Below are 6,000 nucleotides of genomic sequence, written 5' to 3'. Positions count from 1 at the left end.
CACTTTCAATAGAACCCGAATCTGCGGTCTTGTCTCGCAGGTCTGGCTGATGTTTGATTGGCTGACTTGACTCCCAGCGGCGGCCTGTAGCCAATTAACGGGCGATAGGGTCTTGGCAAGGACGCTCTCTTTGGCCACATTACACTTCAGCCAGAAAGACAGACACAGAAGCGCCGGCAGGCCCGGCTTTAGATCCCTAGCACCTCAGCTAGGACGCATAGGCTCGCGTCACCGACGTCGGGAGAACTGACGCACCGTCCGCCTCTTACGTACGGAGTTGGGACGGAAGCTGCAGTTTGAACGTGCCTTCCCCTGAACGTGTCTGCACTCTGCTTCCCGGAGAGATTTGTGCTTCCCGTTTCCCAAGGATTTCTCGGATTCAGCTACCTCTTATCGGGTAAGGTTGTCTTTTCTTGGTCGATGAGGAGTTACGGGGTTACAATGTGACAAGCTGCTCTGCCATAAGCATTCAACTGCTCCTTCTCTCTCGAACCTACGATCCTCGGGTAGGTATCATATTGCGTCTTCAAACGTTGTGCACGGGTCTTTACGTGCCGGCAAGAAGGTTGAAGAGCTTGGTGCCAGTAAATAACGCTTGTAAAGTCAGATGCCTAGCACACTCAGTGTCAGAAGTTAAAGTTTACGGGTAGTTTCCAGCCCGCTGTCACCAATGTTATCTGAGAAATTGCCCAGAAATGCGTGGGTTAGAATAATGGCTCAAATGTCCTTGACTAATGGAACAGATCATCACACGTGGAGAAGGAACCCTTGCTTCCTATTTCTCCTGCAATCCCTGATTGAAAAAAAAATCTCAATTCAATTGTTCGCGTAATAGGCTAAGAATTTTCGAAATGTATAGAGCAACGGTACAAGCACACAGAACAGTGACATGAGGTGTTGGGATGAAGTTCCGGATTCAGACTCCGTCATCACACGTTAGCGCCAGATCACAGACGTGGTAGAGCCACGGTAGACGGACCGTCGGTCGGCGGGGTGCGCCAAGCTAAGCCGTGGCAGGGTAAACTGGGCACGGGGGCGCGAGAGTCGCTCTCCCATCCAACCAACCAACATCTCTGAATTAAAGAGGGACTCTCCCCCCTTAAAAGAACAAACAGCTGATGGCAATTTCCTCAGTACCTGACGGATAGACCACAGGCTGCCGGAAAAAGGACGGGGCGCGAATTATTTCCAACGGAGATGACAGTTCGGCTCATGATGGGAAGTAAATCACAGCGAGAAATCAAAAGGCACCCGACCCGGAGGCAGGAGGGGTGCCCCCCGAAGATGTTGTCTTCACCCCACGGTGTTTTACGTGCCCCTTACACTTACACAAGTTTGGTGTTATCTATAACCAAACATATAAACTGTAATGAATGTATGCATAGTCGGACAAGAACGTAGGATATTTTCGGGCAATGGAGACTTGAATTTATTGGACAACGAAGTGAAATTGCTTTTTCAGGAAGATGATAAAGCCTAACAGTTGAATTTTCACTGCTTTGACTCTCATATGATCGAGAACCTAATGTTTTGAAACGGAACCGGGTGATGGGTTTGGCATCATGTACCTGTTAAACATTATTAATCAAGGTTACTTGATGCTCAGGGGGACTCACGCTCCACGGTCACCGCGAAGGTCTGTGTTAAAGGCCTTGATAAGGCACTTAAGGGTTCTAAGGCGCTTAACCTCCAATAATCCGTTCCTAATGAAAGATTATCTCTGCATGATTCAGCTTCCGCGCACCATACCGGTATATAACAGACGCAACATACTAATCAACGCTAGATATCCATTCCCAAGTACGTGAATGGAGACTTCTCTCTCAGGACTGCAAAGTTCGGACCTTCTCCAAATCCAGCCGGGTCTATCCTTCTCGTCCTGCTATACAGACACAGACAAGTGGACTTGAGCCAAGAAGAAAGGGGGATCGTTCATTCACTTCCGACAAGTTTGATCCCTTCTGGGTTGAAAGTTTAAGCCCGTGTCTTTCCAAATGCTTGTGTTGGGGATGTGGCAACAACGCTCAAGCTTTGGTCTTATGTAAACTTCTTTCACCCGCAGTCGCCGGGTAGATATTCACATATGGTATGTAACAATCTGACGAACAGTACCCCCACTGTTGCATACTGACGTCGTGTCTACAAAAGAAAGAATAGAAGAAAAAATAAGGGGGGATTCATTTCATATCAATTTGTTCAGCTGGCATTTCGAATATTGTAGAGATATGTATGCTTTGATCTAACGAATTTACGCCCTACCCTCCCCGCATACAAATCTTTAATCGCCATGAAAAATTAGCGTTACGTTAATTTAGGACCGCCTCCGACAATATAAGCCTCTCAAAGCGACACATCGCGCCAATAGCTTCCTGCCTCTGATAACCTCTGATGACCGTGACTCCGCTTGGTCACGTACAACTTGTCCATGCCGTTGGTACTTTCTTGGATCGCTAACAGATGGACAGGGGACCATGTGGCGGGGAGACGAGACTGTGTCAGGGTTGTTGAACCTCGGTGTTGTGTTTGTGAGGGGCTAGCCTAGTAGGGACAAGCGTCCGTATAGAGATAGCAACTCAATTTTGTAGCAGTTGAGTTCTTTTGTACCTTAACAGGCAATTCTCGGTGACCCTGTCGTGTCGTTACATTAGTATACGGTGTTTTTTCGGTGTGTTTGCTTGTTTGTTTGCTTGTGTGTCCGTAGCCAGTTGAATACAGTATAGTCACGGGAAGTGATGGGGATGGTTTAGGTCAAAATGGGCTCCCGCAGGCTGGCAGTGGGATGTGCACAGAATTGGTGAGAAATTCAAAGTATATGTATAAATAAAATAAGGAATTTACTTCAACTCTAAATACTTCCCGAGGGTGTGAAATCTTCTATTTCTTGATTGTTACTTTACTTTGTTCCGGGTCCCCGGCTCGCAAGCGTCCAGGACAAATTGTTTTTGTGATTTCTTTGTGCCTTAATTGAAAAGTGAAAGGAAAATATACTTCGATATAGAATTAAGGCTCCTCATTACCGGCAGAACTCGTTAGTTTGCTCCGGGGTTAATGTAGACAACGTCTCGGGTTTTAGGCACGGGGTTCGCCGTGGGGATCCCGGGGTCAGAGTCAAGGGGCTCAGCCACCGGCTAATCTGATTAGGGCTACGGTATCACAAATAGGTTAGACTGGAGGCACAGGGGTGTCCTTACCAACTGGTTCTCGGATCTTAAGAACAAATCTCCTTGTCTGGGGACTAATCACTCCCCCCTGTGAGAGGGTAAAGTAGGGGAAAGTCGTTGTAACGTTATATCGACTTTTCAGCGCTTTAGAATGAGCGTCGACGAATATCTGAGTATGACTCTCACAACTTTTCACAACACACGGTTGTGTGAGAATAAGAGGAATTCATTGATGAAATTATCGATACCTAAATCAATCAATGACAATGCCTCAGAAGATCTACGATAACCAGTCATCAAAAACAGTCTATAGCTACCCAAGTTGTCAAGAGCATTATATCGCAGTATTATACATATTATTGACAATAATTGTGATGGCCCATGCATACTAGAAATAGCATTTCTATAGTTTGGAGGAAACTGGCGGAATTTCCGCAGGTTTTAGAAAGCCATAGGCCTAAACCGCCTGAGAATTCGAATCTGCCTACTGCGTTTGTCACGTGGATCAAATTACGAATAGAAGAACTGATGATTTGAGACGACTCGCGCCGCCTCCCAGCGTGTCTAAGAAGTCTGGCTTTGAAGTTCTCGGTCAACCTATACGTTGAAGGAGGTGAACGCAAGATAGTAAATCTTTGTTTCTATTACCACTAACTTTGCCTGTACTAGCATCTAGGATTTAAGGCTATTACTCAAGTTAAATAGACAGACGTGCTGTCGTTGCTACAGGAAATGGGAACCGGCTGTCGGGTGGCTTTAAAGTACTGGTGGGAAATTTGAATTGCGTCGGTGTTAGATGGGATATGTGTTACTCGGGATATAATTTTACCCCTCTATGTCTCAGTGAAGCGGGGCTCCGGGATAAAATGAATGGGTAGGCGAGGTTTACAAACATAACGTGAAAACATGATGTGGAGACTTCTGGGCATGTAGAAATGACTATTCTTGCAGACGCACACGCACACACAATGAAAGGCATTTGCGCAAAGACGTAAACGTTGTCACCTCTGCACAACCAATCTACAGCATCACTATCCGAAGTCTCTGCAGGAAACTATCCGACTGGGACCGACCGGCTAGGGTGCGTGTGTGTAACAGGTGGACGCAGGACACTCCTCTGTACTGTTCTCTCTGCCGACGTGTCTCCAGCGTGGCATCCCAATGATGACGGGCCAATCCTCCACGGAAGAACATTCCAGGACAAAGTCGTACCCTAACAATTACCAATTAAACGGCTGACTTACAAATTAAGGCGGCTAATTGAGGGTAACGAGACCGGGTGCGGTGTAAGTACTCCCTTGGGATGTCTGATGCTCACCAAGTCGGCGGACAGACGAGAGAAATTCCTGGTATGGAATTCCTCTCCATGGCTTCAGGGTAATGATATGAAATAATCCGCGTCATCCCCTCCAGTTAAAACCAAATCTCTGCAGTCCCCCCTCTGTCGTCATCGCTGTCCCTGGGAGGTTCCAGTAATGACCAGGTCACACGGAAAGTCCTCGCCCGGATGTAGGATGTTTAGACAGTTCGGACACCACGGAATGTAACGACACATGTAGTGATACATTTACGACACATTTGACGTTAATGGGTTAAAGACCAACACCTAAAACCCAACGGTAAGTCCTATAGCAGCCACAGAACCAGGCTCATCCTTTCAGATAGCTCCTCGCCACTTGCACTTTAACGGATCGAATCTGCTAAGCCTATATTCTAAGTCATCAAAGCCAAGTCAAATAAATATAGCACAGGTGCATTTTTCCCTCGAGCCATACATAGTTTCTAAATCGAAGATAATTAGTTTTTCGTGGTGGACTCGGTGGGCAAATGGCTTGAAAATGTTTCCAGTAGGCCCAGTGCGGCATCTCAACTATCCAGATTGTTTTCACTAGTTTCGTACTCAGCTTAACAGCATGTGCGTACCTCATTACCTTTACACTTCATCCCGTACACAGAAGCGACGGCGAGCTCTTCACAAATCGTGTTCTCAACATGGAGGAGATTTCCATCGTTGCATCGCGGATTTGTTGGATAGGTAGCCTGTTATCTTACATGGAACATGTGCCTATATGTGAGGGTCAAGTGTAAGAATTCTGTAAGTAAAAATGTGCAAAGTCCCTCTACAAAGCTTGTCGAATAGCTGAGTCTAAGGCTTGGTCCCCGAGGAGAACATGCTGAAAGCAGAACTATCTTTACAAGCCATTAGTTCGCCTTCTCTCTCTTCAACACCCCCGTCTGGTGCAAATCCGTCACTGAGGCTGTCTGATAATACCAAGCTGTTCAACCATGGGGAGAACTCCAAATCAGTCGGAGGCATGCAACATTGGCAGCTGCAGACAGTTTCTGAAAAGAAATTGGGGAAAGTTATTTATATCTGGCCAATTATGACTGTCGTTATGTGGTTTTGTGTGTAGGGAAATACAAATCGTTACATGGACAATATACAAACAGAACTTATAGACACCTGACCCTTATTTTTGTGACCACAAGTATTTCCCAATTAGGTGACTAAGTTGGTAGGAAATTGGAGTCTACCCAGAGTTGGTGTCTGCCCATCAAAATCAAAACCACCATCTGGATGCAGTTGTGTTTGCCCCGGCATCTCTAGCTGCAGGAGACTGGGTAGATAGTCCTCTTGCAGCCGATCTCTTGGCTACATAGAGGCCAGCATATTTTAAACCACGAAGTCCATACTGAGTTGTGTTGTGGAAGAGGAGCAGGTGTGAACGCCTGTATCGTTGAAAAGGTCTTGGGACATCATGCTTTGTATTGTCTACGATGCGTTGGAGGCCGGCCCAGGTTGGTAACAGACACTACAGGCCGTGGCGGTCGGCCAGCC

The 6,000-nt window shown here is 46.6% G+C and overlaps 1 protein-coding gene across 5 annotated transcripts in view; it reads left to right on the top strand.

Moving 5' to 3' along the window:
- The window catches only part of LOC109473712 (cysteine-rich secretory protein LCCL domain-containing 2-like), a 39,129-nt gene that overhangs the window by 17,178 nt on the left and 15,951 nt on the right, over positions 1–6,000 (top strand). Inside the window, exon 1 of one of the 5 annotated variants that reach the window (XM_019773691.1) lies at positions 154–397. The exons of the other annotated variants lie outside the window; for them this stretch is intronic. The gene's annotated coding sequence lies outside the window, so the exon portion shown is untranslated. Of the gene's footprint in view, positions 1–153; positions 398–6,000 lie in introns of those variants that run through there. 5 annotated transcript variants of the gene reach the window in all.

This window comes from Branchiostoma belcheri, unplaced genomic scaffold (assembly GCF_001625305.1).
Source record: "Branchiostoma belcheri isolate BF01 breed outbred unplaced genomic scaffold, Haploidv18h27 scaffold3, whole genome shotgun sequence".
Lineage (NCBI taxonomy): Eukaryota > Metazoa > Chordata > Leptocardii > Amphioxiformes > Branchiostomatidae > Branchiostoma > Branchiostoma belcheri.
The sequence above is the reverse complement of the archived record's forward strand: the minus strand, read 5'-3'. Positions and strand labels throughout refer to the sequence as shown.